General features: G+C 46.6%; 1 protein-coding gene across 1 annotated transcript in view; it reads right to left on the bottom strand.

The window, feature by feature from the left end:
• LOC144114581 (uncharacterized) overlaps positions 1-12,901 on the bottom strand; it is a 197,148-nt gene that overhangs the window by 44,669 nt on the left and 139,578 nt on the right. Inside the window, exons 33-35 of the mRNA XM_077648418.1 lie at positions 11,614-11,697; positions 11,273-11,394; positions 5,583-5,804 (exon numbers count right to left, since the gene is read on the bottom strand). The gene's annotated coding sequence lies outside the window, so the exon portion shown is untranslated. The remainder of the gene's footprint in view (positions 1-5,582; positions 5,805-11,272; positions 11,395-11,613; positions 11,698-12,901) is intronic.

Below are 12,901 nucleotides of genomic sequence, written 5' to 3'. Positions count from 1 at the left end.
TGATGCCGCATACTACTCTGCGGCGGAGCAGGCGCAGTTTGTTGAGTGATCGGCGAACACGAAGTCCCCTCTGCCGGAAAACTTAGCGACCCAGCGCAAGTTTGAACTTCTTGGCGCCAGCGCGGAGTGCCAGACCGATGATACTGGCACCGAGTTCGTGATTGTGGACATGAAAGTTCTAAACAACTTTATTGCGCAACCGAAGTGCGGAACCTGCGGCGCAGGAAGTCTGACTTTGAGCAAGGCAACAGACAAGGAGTATGGCTTAGCTGTAAAGCTCCAGCTCATCTGCGGTAGCTGCACTTGGAGAGGAAGCAATTTTCTTCCCAACAAGTAAGTGGAACTGACAACATAACTCCCTTCGAGGTCAACATGAGGGCCATGAAGGGAATACAGACGATAGGCAAAGGCTTGACTGCACTTGCAGACTTTTGCGCCTGTATGAACCTGTCCCACCGAGGTCTGCACCACAAGGCCTTTCAGGGACACCTGAAAACTTTGTGAAAGCCTGCGAAAGCACAGCGACCGCAAGTGAAGCTGCCAGTGTGGCAGTCATCAAGGACCTCTATAGAGACTTCTTGAGTAGAATTGGGAACACTGACGTTATATTTGATGGTTTGTGGATGACCCGAGGTCGTAGCTCTCACATCAGTGTGGCCTGCACTGTTGAGCTGTACACTGGCAAAAGACCACATTGTTTACTCGAACTTTTGTCTCAGATGTGCCTTGGGACCATAGCCACAAGATGAAGGCTACAGTGACTGGCTCGCCACCACGAGTACCAGCGAAACATCGATTGTAACTCTGGTCGCATGGAAGTGGAGAATGCGCTGACCATGTTTTAAAGATCTCTGGCCAAGTATGGTCTGCGCTACACGACCGTCCTCTCTGTTGGAGACAGCCGGACTTTTTATGCGTTGTCAGAAGCAAAAGTGTACGGACTCATAAAGACTGACAAGAAGGATTGCATCAACCACGTTCATAAGCGAATGCGGACTGCTCTGCAGAACCTGGTTCATAGAAAGAAGGCTCAAGGTGAATCTCTGGGCGGAAGAGGCAAGCTGACGCAGGAAAAGATCAAGAAGATCACCAACTACTACGGCCATGCCCTGAGGAGCAACAGTCAAGACGTTCCAGGCGTGAAGAAGGCAGTGGAAGCTACACTCCTGCACATGACCTCTACAAATGATGTCCCGAACCACTCCAAGGGCCCTGAGGGTGCTGACTCTTGGTGCAAGCTCAACAGAGCCTTGGCCAGTGGTGAACTTCCACCTGCACAAAAGAGTGCCCTCCCGGCTCGTGTTGGGGCTGCTCTGGAGCCAGTGTTTGCAAAGCTCAGCGATGAGAACCTGTTGGCACGATGCAGCGAAGGAAAGACTCAGAAGGTGAGTGAGAGCCTACACTCTCTCGTTTGGACGCAAGCTTCAAAGAATGGAAATGCTTATTTGGAAAGTGTGAAGCCGGCTGCTGCTGAGGCTGTTGCCCTCTACAACCAAGGAAGGAGGGCAACTAATGAATCCATCACTGCAAGTCTGGGCTATGCTGCTGGTGGCTGCCTTGTTCGCCGAAGCCTAGGAAAAGGCGCCCTGCATTTGCGCAAGGCAAATGGAGCTCAGCTAAAGAGCGCTAATACGAAAGAGAGACTGACAGGGCGGCACAAAACGGGAGCAACTGAAGATTACAGTCCTGGACTGCTATGAAGACGTTCTACAGCAGCACAGGGCAGCATGCTACCTAACGTCCAGGGGGTTCTTCTCAGAGACAGAGTAGGAGACGTGTCGAGCGTCGCACCCAACGGTCCTTTTCAGGACCACCCATCTGCTTGCCAGGGTGGCTCAGATCTCCTTGGCTCTGGACTGCTAGGTCTCTCAAAAAACAGTTTTCAGGATTCATAATATTGTCTTTAGAGCTCAACACCCTAGGCCTGCACTCCATTGCCCCTAAAAAAAAAAAATGTACCGATAACTTCATAAGAAATCATTTTTTTTACAACTTCATCACGCTTACACCTTCGACATTTTTTTATTAATGTTTCCTTGGATGGAATAAGACACTCTTTGTTTTGCTTTGTAGGGAAACAGATAGGGAACACCTAAATAAAATCCGTTGTGGAAGATTCCTCCCAGAATTTTCTGTAGTCAGCGTCAAAACTTTAATTGCGATATTCTCAGCTTCATTTTTTTGCCAATGTCACTAGAGTTACGGAACTTTTCATTATGTTTTTGCGGTGCAATTTTAATGAGCTTTACATCATTGAATTCAGAAAGAATTCAACTGTGGAGCTATGCTATATTTATGTGGCTAAGTTGAACATATCAAATTTTGTGAACAATAATACCAGCTAATTATATTCCAGAATTGTGATGCATCGACATAACTGAACATTTTTATATGATGATGTATCTTAATAACAACATAAATAGCATAGCTCCGCAAGGAACCTCTTTGGCTACGGCTACATTTTAATCGGAACCAAAAAATGTTGAGGGAAAGTGTCTTAATGACCCGTAAGAAATTACCTAATTAGGCTTCAGTTAATTTTCCATAAGTAGAAAACTAATTGAGATAAGTTGAAACTAATTACATTTATGAAAATAGGAGGAAGAAATACATACGGATACCTAATTTCATTACAATATCTCCAATAATAAAAATTTTCGTTTTAAGACCAGTGTCTCCCCTTAAAGCTTAGCAGCTGCAAAGGCTTGTAAATTCCAGAAGCATATTGCGCTTACAAGGAATAATAAAAAAAAAGTCACATACAACACTCACAATCTTATCCACACACATTGTTTGGCTACTTTGCCTGGCTGGTATAATTTTCCTCGTGGCCTCATGAAAAACAGCGTAGTTCTGCTGTATCATTTCACGACTTCCTAACTGGGAGAGTTCCTATGAGCCGGGTGAGTGGGCTGTTCCAGTAAAAAATGTCCCTACAGGCCTTGTACCTCTGCCAACACAGCCTTCATCCAATGCTTTCAAAAACATCTTTTTTCACTAATATAGCAAAAGCTGCAAGAAGCCATTAAAAAGTTGCATGGATGGCAAATCTGCAGAACAAAAAGCAGGCAAATTTTTGGACCCAACCACCAATATCTTGTGCTGCCAGTGAGCTCCAAAAGTGCAACCATTCACACAGAGTTGCCATAAGCATATGGAATAACCGGTTCTTGACAACTCAGAGCAAATATATTCTATTAAGGGGAGAAGCTGGTCTTAGAAAAAAAATATTTATTAATGAAGTCACAATTATGAAGTCTTCAGGGAAGATGTATTTTTGTTTGGTGATTCCAAATATGGAATTAAATTTAATGTACAACAAGGCCTTGTGCACTTGATGCAATATGTCATGTAACTTTTTGCGGAGAGCTTTAACAATATTTTGCTGCAGGGAACTTGCTAGAATGCATCCCGTCCGCTGGTCTTGACAACAAGCTATGCATCAAGGGTAAAATTATTATCCTGCCTATCACAGAAGTTGAGTTACAGGGTATTGAACTTCATACTTCACAAATCGGAAGAAATATTTGTCTTCCTGTTTCTGAAGCAACAACTTCAAAATTCTATAACTCAACTTTTATGACAGACAGGATGATAATCTTAGGTTTATTGCATAGATCAATGTCAAGAGAAACCAGTGACATGCATTCTAGCAAGTTCCCTACAGCAGGATTTATTGAAAGCTCTTCTCAAAATGTTACATAACATATTGCATAAGTGCTCAAGAAATTGTTGCACATGAAATTAAATTCCATATTTGGAATCACCACACAAAAATACATGTTCCCTAAAGATTTCATAATTTTGACTTCATTAATAAAATTTTTTTCTAAGACCCTCTTCCTCCCTTAAAGGGACAGTGAGGAGAACACTCATTCTTTTTTTCTTTTGGTTAGGAAAATATGATAGTTCGGCATATCATGGCTTTCTTGCCACTCGTCCGGGAGCGAAAGATGCATTTATTTCAAAGAAATTTGGATTTGAAGTTCAAAAAGTTGTTCCCGCCCTCCAATTCAAACTCTGTGCACTGTTATGACGTCACAGGACGGAGCAACGTGAAACGTGATGTAAACGCAGACTCCGTCCAGGGCGCCAGGGAGCCAGGGCTATCCAGAGAGCCAGTTATCCACCCTTCCTTTCCTCAAAAGCATCCTCATCTAGAACACTGTCAACGCCAATGCCAATGAACACACTGAATCGTTGATATGTTCCGAGTTCATACGATTTCCCGGTTAATACGCTCAAAATCGCGGACATTAAGAATGTTCCATAGCAAGACGTTATATTTTTCCTGGTTAATGCGTTCCCAGAAAACATGATTTCACGGCTACCAGGTTGAAACTTTCGACAAATTGTGCCCATATAATACACTTACTGAGCAAGCGTACATGTGCAAACATACAAGTGGGCAGAATGAGGGCATGCGACATGGGGAAGGGGGGCAGCATCTTGGCACGCTGCCAAGGTTTGCAATGCCGAGGGCGCAAAAAGAGGACCCCGCTACAAAATGCTAGAGGCTGAAAAAAAAAAAAAAAAGTAGATTCTGGCGGATGAAACTGGAGGGCGGGTTCATTATGAGAGTGGGTTCATTAGGTGGGTATATACGGCACATGCTAGACTATATCCAATGACCGTCTAAGAAGCTGCATAAGTAATTATATGCTTTTGGCTTCCGACTTTTCGGAACACAGCTTCTCCAATTTTTAATTTGTAGCACCCCAAAGGCACATGTCAGCTACGAGGGACACTCAGTGGAGGCCTCGGGACTAGTTTCTACCAGTTGGAATTCTTCTAATGAGTGCCGACATCACCCAGCCCAGGAACGTTTTTCCTTTCACCTAAACTGAAATTTAGCTGCCCTAGCTGCAATTCGACCCCTCAATCACAGCAGCTATGCAAAGCATCAACACAATGAGACAAAATTATGCCCCTTTGCTGCGAGGTACTTGTCTAGTAATTTCCTGCATATGAAAATTTATCCTACTCAGTGGCTACGAAAGACTTTAGGAGCAGTTTAGTGTAAAGCGCAGTGCCATACATGCAACCCGGCCCACTCGCTAAAAGGCCGAGACGCCGATATCAGCCAGCAACAGTGGTAGGCAAGGTTAGGCAGCACAGGCATAGCATACATTATTACCTTATGAAACCAGTCAGCTTTGGTCGCTTTCGCCATTTTGACGTCAGCACTGCGTTGCAAATCATATTCTGATTGCAGCTGCATGTCAACCTTGCTGCTGTGTGCACATTTTATTTCAGCTCCTATGCTAGAAACAGTTGCAAGGCAAAGCTAATGACAAGAAACAAAAAATTTGTTGCTTGTTCTACGTTACGCTTGCTTGCGTCCTCAATAATATATGCACGGTGTATCTACATTTGTGCATCAGCTCAGTGCACATTCATATATTCAGAGGAGTTGAGTGGCCCTTATTCATGTTTCACTGGAGGTTCACTGTGAACAGTAGTTCACAGTAACATCACACCACCTACAGTCACCACTTGCCTTTTACATGACACACTGCACTTGCACCCCCTCTGGTGCATTCACATTCCACGGCTAGCGTGCACACAAAGGAAAGACTCACCCTTGGCAGACTTGCCGTCGCCCGGCTTCCCGAGTTAAATATAGGCAGGCAGCAGCGTGCGTGGCTGCCTAGGAATCTGCGGTCCCTCCGCGGAGCCACCTGGCACCGGGCCGCGGCCACCGACTTGCACTTCAGGCGAGGTGGAGAATTGCTCCGGAAATTGAGCAGTCAGACGAGAAGACAGCCCATACTTCGGCCTGGCACCTCTGTGCTGGCTGGGTTCTGCACAAAAAGAGGGACAGTCTAGCTCGCAAGCGGCATGAGAAAGCTACAGCTAATGCTGCATGCCTTCCTTGTTTATCTGGCCATAAAACACCAAAATCTAGCTCCGCTACACTTAAAAAGGCCCGCACTAAATTCTAACCAACCTCCAGCCCCCTTCAACTCAGATTTACATCCAGGAATGACTGTACTAAGCCACGTGGCCGAAACATAATGAGTGCGAGACATAACCTCTCCATAGCAGTGAGGCGAAGTTTATAAACCACAGGACAAAAGAAATGTTGTTCGGGGTTTACCCATTGTAATAGTGCTTTAATACTAAAAAAAAAAAAAAAGTCTACCTCCAAACAATGACAGCGAAAAACAACTTGTGCATCGACCTGAAGGAGTGGCAGCACTAATGCAGCAAGCCTTACGCATTAGCAGCAGATGCGAGTGAATTTTAGAACCAAGCAGATGAAAATGAACATTTTGGCAATTGTTAGCATAACGACCATATGTCAGGCCTAACGTCACTAAACAAGCAGCGAGCATTAAATCAACATGCGTACTGCCACTGCTAGATGGTAAGCTGTAATGCCATGAAGAAGTTCTTTAGTGCTACACCAAATATATGTGGCACTGACATCCCCAGTTCAGCGCTGTAAAAATTTTAGATGAGAAAGTCAGTTTATTTTTGTTGTCTGCCAAGCACCAAAATTAAGAAACAATGCCTCACCCAACCCAATCCTCCTGCTCTCTCCAAGGGCACAGTGCCTCTTGCTGATCTCAGCATGGTAGAAGCACCCAAACAAGTAAAGTTGGGAGAAGGCCCCGGCAGTGAGCACAGAATCAAATCTCAAATATGGTCTGCTACATTTCAGTCATGTCAAGACAAAGCTAAAGCCCTTGTGTGAAACACTCTTGAGTGACTCATTGTTGCCCTTGATGCTGACCAAAGCATTAGCTTAGAAGAACTAGTCGCTCACATTAGCGAATGCCGCATCCTAATTTTTGAAAGCCCAAGTTTAGCGCATGTGGCACAGTGACCACACACTGGCCAAAGTGGGACTGTCTTCACTACACTGGTGCCTGACCAACACTGTTCGGCATCCTCCAGCGCTTAAGGGGGGGATGCGGCCCTTGAAAATCGAAAAATCGTGAAAAAGCCGATTTTTGGAAAAGTGCACATTGCGGTAGTATGTGCCATTAACTACCTTTTCTGCAAATATGAACGACTAATTTGTCGTGAAAGTACTTCAAATTAAATATCTAAGAAGCCGTGTCCGCACACTGGCCAAAGCGGGACCGACTTCACTACACTGGCACATGACCAACACTGTTCGGCATCCTCCAGCGCTTAACGCCTCGCCGCTGAGCTGCGAGAGAGTGCAGAAAATACCCCAACTGTGTGCGTACGCTGTTGCTCAGCCAGTGAACCAAGAGCCGCCATCTTGGTCTTGTTCTGTTTGTGAATTCTTGCTCTCTTTTGCCTGCCTTCGACAACGGCAGCGGCGGCGTGGTGGAAGCGCTACTCGTTTGTGATTGGGGGCCTAAAAGCGCCTTTCGAGTTTCCCGCCTTTGAAATGCGAGACTGCGATTGGGCGAAGGGCGCGCTCCTTGAGAACGCGGGGGATCACGCGCCTGCTATTGGCTGCTGCGCACGCTGACGCGGCGGTCCCCTCCAGCGGAGGCCAGCGCGTCGCCCCACCAGCCTTGGCTCTCTACTTTTCTCATTGTGATCGCCGCTGCCACCGTCTTTACGATCTCTCGCCGTGCCGTCCGAACAGTTTCCTGCAGACTGTTGACTATTGCGCAGTCACTCAAGATGCGTCCAACAAAGCTAAAGACGCTACACGCGTTCAGTGCCCGGAAGCGTGGTATGAACTGTGTTCTTTCGGAAAAGCGTGCCGCCAACAAGGACTGTCGATGCTTCCAGCCGCGTAACTTCTTCTACATCGCTACTAGACAGCAATTGCGTTGCCGCTTCCAGCGACGTACCAGCATCTTCATCGGTGCAAGAATGCGTTGCTTCGGGCATGCCTTGCGTACCGAACGCATCAAACTCGGCGACTGCGACCTCCAGCTCCTGTCTCGCATCTACCCCGAGGCATGAGAATGCATCGCACGCCGTTCACTTGGAAACATTTCCTGACGTCCGAGAAGATCGAGATTCTGGCTGCATCTCGGGAGCCACTTACCGGATTTCCATGGGGTCTTTTTTTTTATTCCGTACCTAAATAAATTTCAGAGGGCAGGTCAAGCTCGTTTATTCAGATTATTGCGTATGGAATCTGTCATAAGCAATTAATATTGGCTTAATGAGGTCTAATTAATGACACTAAATTCAGTGCTATGCTAAAATTTTTCAGCAAGGAAATTCATCAAAAGGGCCTCGTTTTGACCTCCGGTACCTAACTAGGAATAACCCCAATGAATTTCACAGTGACAGCACTGTTTTCAAATTCTCCAGGCCTGGAGAAATAGACCTATGTGAACCATTTTGATATGCTCCTGTAACTTGAGAACCAGTGTGCACAGCTTCATGAACCTTGGTATTTCTTCAAATGTTTGTGTTTTTAGTCTACCCTGAAAATTTCATTCAGATATCACAAGAAACAAGAAAGCTTGTGTTCTCGCAACCTTTGAGGGCTGTTTTCTCAGGATGTATTTTTTGCCTGGCGGGGCTGCTCATTCTGGCTGCTGCTCGGGAACCGCTTATCGGATTTCCATAAGGCTTTTTTTACTCCGTACCTGAATACATTTTTGAGAACAAGACAAGCCCGCTTTTTCAAGTTATTGCTTCTGGAATTTGTCATAAGCAATTTAAATATGCCTAATGAAGATCTAGTTTATTGACACTAAATTCAGTGCTGGGCTTGACTTTTCCAGCAAGGAAATTTAGAAAAAGGGCTCTGTCTTGCCCTGGGGCACCTATCCAGGAATGACCATAACGAATTTCACAGAGCCAAACCCATTTTCAAATTCTCCAGGCCTGGAATAAGCGACCTATGTGAACCACTTTGATATACAGTCGCCGACCGATTTTTCGGACTCGAAGGAACCTCAAAAATGGTCCAAATAATCGAACAGTCCGAAAAATCCGTGAAGTACAAAAAAATCACTTTATTGAGAAAAATCTGCTTTAAAATGTCACTGATGTTACCTTGCGGAAAATTTCTCTTGTTGGCGACGATTTGCGCCTGTATTTGCGCCATGGTTGTGCTTTCACTGCACACGCTAGACAGCAAGGTCACCGCGTTTAGTTGGAATACTTGCCACGCTTGTTTGACGGACACAGCGGGTCCATGCTGTCCACAATCTGAGTGTGCACCACACCGCTTGTTCAACACACGCGAAGATAAGGCACTTTTCTTTCAAAGCGGCGGAACCGCCGGACGCAATCACAAAACGGCGAACAGATGTAACTTTGTGAGGACTGAGCGCCACTCGGTCAACACGGTCAGAGAAACCCAAGTGACGAAACGGCGAACGTATGAGACCCGCCACGGTGGCTCTGTGGTTAGGGCGCTCGGCTACTGCTCCGGAGAACCCGGGTTGGAACCCGACCGTGGTGGGCGCGTTTCGATGGAGGCGAAACGCAAAGGCGCCCGTGTCCTGTGTGATGTCAGTGCACGTTAAAGTTCCCCAGGTAGTCGAAATTATTCCGGAGCCCTCCATTACGGCAGATCTTTTTTTTCCTTTCTTCTCTCAGTCCCTCTTTTTATCCTTTCCTACCGACATGTGAGATAGCTCCTTCACAATTTCCTTCCCAACAACGAATTCTCAACGTATGGGACAAGCGATAACTGCCCGCGACAACGTCGGCGACAAAAGCAAGTTGGCGGCGATGACAATCCGGCTGCCACCTCCAAGTGTCAGAGATCGCAGGGACCTCTACTGGCAACAATGAGGTACCGAAAGTGTGTCAAGCAAAGCCAACTGCAGCATAAATCCACCACATCCAAGATAGCGCCTTTTGCGCCGCCGAAAAGATGGCCAACTTTGGCCCGCAGGCGACTGAAATTAGTCCGAAAAATCGAACTTTCGGACTTTTTAGATCCGAAATATCCGTTGTGAATATGTATGCGCTTCTATGGGGAGACTGACGGTGCCTCAACGAGGTCCGAAATATCCTACAAGTCCGAATTATTAGAGTCCGAATTACACGTCGGCTGCTGTACTCCTGTAACTTCGGAACCAGTGCCCACAGCTCCATGAAACTTGGTAGTTCTTCAAATGGTCGTGCTCTTCGCCTACCCTGAATATTTCATTCAGATATCTCAAGAAACAAAAAAGTTGGTGTTTAAGGGTAGTCTCCCCCCTTAACTATGTTAAAACCCAACCAATTTCTTCCTTGGTTTGGAAAGGATCATAACATCAGCGTATGCACGAGACGCAGCTGCACCATAGCCGATTTAATGACCAATTGCACAGAAGAGGTCACCCAAACGAGTGGGACAACATTCTACATAAAAAAAAAACTCAGAGGACAGTTACATGTGTGTACCGCGAATGTTTTAGCATTAGCTGTGGGGTGAAAGTAAAAACTTATTGTGATATTCTGGCCTAAACTACCAGGTTCTCCTCCGGTGTTCGAGTGCATGTACTCTGACACGTGCTACCTCATGCCCCATGTCTCTTCCTCACAGTCTCGCCGGCTTTCTTACAACACATACCCTGTCGGCAGCCGGCCACAGCAGTGTCCTGGCACGTTGCCAAGCTTGCCAAGTGAGCCATTGCCGCTGGCGCTCTCGTCAAAATATAAACACACCATGCTGTTACTGGCGCAGCATCCTGGCATATTGCCATGGCGTGCACCCCAGATGGCATCAACGCCGATGGTATTGGAACTGAGGCACGAGCTAAGAAGAGCTATGTTGTCGTTGGCACGTCTCCTTTTCTTCTGTATTATGTGAGTGCATGCACAGCGGAACCTTTATATTTTGCATGTATTGGCAAAATAAAACCAGTTGTGAGTGCAGCGATTGTCCGTGTCGTCAGTGTTTTCCTTCCATTGCGTTTGTATTTTTTTTCACGCTGCAGTTATGTCGAAGGGAAAGCACTGAAAACATTCTATCAGAAGAGGCGATTTTCTGGTGGCGAAGAGACCACAATCAAGCTAAGGCAGGTCGGGCAGGAACCACCACCGGGTGCAGACAGTTCAAGCAGGAAACTCCTGCCCGGCCAATAAATGGCAAAACAATGGCAAAGCTTTGGAATTTTGCAAGTGCACCAACAAGTTTTGACCCTTTCAGCGACGCTCTCACGCAATGATGGGCATGGAGGTATTAGAAGGAAGCCAGCAGGAAACGGAGAATGTCACTACCTTCTTCATAAAGGGACGTTAGTCAGGGCCACCGAGATCAAGAGTCAACCATTAGCCGAACACATATTTCAACTCAAGCAACAGACCATGCACTTTACATAACATATGATATATATTATAACATTTTTTTTTTTTCGATTATTAGGAAAGGACCACCCACCTGACCCCGTGGTTGAACACTGTCGTTTCTCAGGCAGTCCATCTCGTGGTTGCTGCGGTCCAGAGAGTGCGCTCTCATGGGGGTGCTCGGAATAGAAGTTTGCAGGCTGCCATCCTGCCTCTCTGTAAATGTGCCAGCGCCGTAACACACAGTGGTCAAACAACCTCTAAAACTAGCCTTTCTTACGGTGGTCACGAGAGACTTTTGAAATGGCCACAGGCATTCCACTGCTCTATTCTAAGGTGTTACAACACTGTATAAAAATGACACCAGGTCGCCTTGTCACCAGCGTTCTAGCAAACAAGAAGTTTCCGCTTCCCCATCCTATGCTAGATACCCACCTCTCAGCTTTGTCTCCAGTTCGGCAACCTTGCTCTGGAGTTCACGATAGCCAGGGGCGCCGGAGTGTCCCCGTGGCCACACCGCTGTTCAAAACGAAAAATGAACACCAAAAATCTGTCAACAAAGCTTGCAGATACAGTACTGACAAATGGGCCATAGCTGTTGCACAAACTTTTCACTACGAAATAAATGTGATCGTGATCTACTAGTGAGTCAGATTATATTCTAATTTTATTAGACTTAAGGGGAGATGCATGTCTTAGAACAGTCAAAAATGGTCAAACAATCGATTTTGAGCAAAACTCATTTTCGGAATGTTTGACCCTTCAAGCACCTATTTTCAAATTATTAACGGTAAATTTGGTCGGGAAATGCGATAAAATATGCTTTCAATATGCCACGGCAGCCACGAAATGTCCCCAAAAAGGCGAAATTTGTTTGAACTTCCCACGCATGCCGCGGACGCTGCAGACGGCCGATGGCCGCCATCTTGGGCTTGGTTTGAAGCTGTTTTCGTTGCGCACAATTTGCGATGTCTCAAAATGGCGTCGCTCAAGCAAAATGACTGCCCTGGCTGGCTTTCCGAAGACCATTTCCGGGTCGCTGATTGGCTCGCGCATGGCGCGCTTTTCGCGCCTGCCATTGGCTGGAGTAACCGGCGCGTCATTTTTTTTTTTCCGCTTTTGCGCTTACCAGCGTCACTGCCGCTTCATGTGCGTCTGCGTTTGCGCTTGTTTTTTCTTGATGCGCCATGTTTCTGCTTTGTGCTGGGATTTTTCCCATGCGATCAAGATGACGGGAGACAACCGACTTAAACCGTGCATGCAACGAGCTTTTGGAAGCCGTAAGAAACGGGCATGGTACAGCATCGGCCACAAGTGCGCTGTCGGGACCTTCGCTAGAGCCGGTGCCGGACTCGCTGGATCTGTCTGGAACATCAACCACGCTGCTCGCTGACGACACTGCAGGACCGAGTTCCAGCTCGAATTGATTCCCGGATTACGGTACAGTTCGTGTTGATGCCGCATACTACTCTGCGGCGGAGCAGGCGCAGTTTGTTGAGTGATCGGCGAACACGAAGTCCCCTCTGCCGGAAAACTTAGCGACCCAGCGCAAGTTTGAACTTCTTGGCGCCAGCGCGGAGTGCCAGACCGATGATACTGGCACCGAGTTCGTGATTGTGGACATGAAAGTTCTAAACAACTTTATTGCGCAACCGAAGTGCGGAACCTGCGGCGCAGGAAGTCTGACTTTGAGCAAGGCAACAGACAAGGAGTATGGCTTAGC

This window comes from Amblyomma americanum, chromosome 1 (genome assembly GCF_052857255.1).
Source record: "Amblyomma americanum isolate KBUSLIRL-KWMA chromosome 1, ASM5285725v1, whole genome shotgun sequence".
Lineage (NCBI taxonomy): Eukaryota > Metazoa > Arthropoda > Arachnida > Ixodida > Ixodidae > Amblyomma > Amblyomma americanum.
This window is presented reverse-complemented; position numbering and strand designations above follow the sequence as displayed.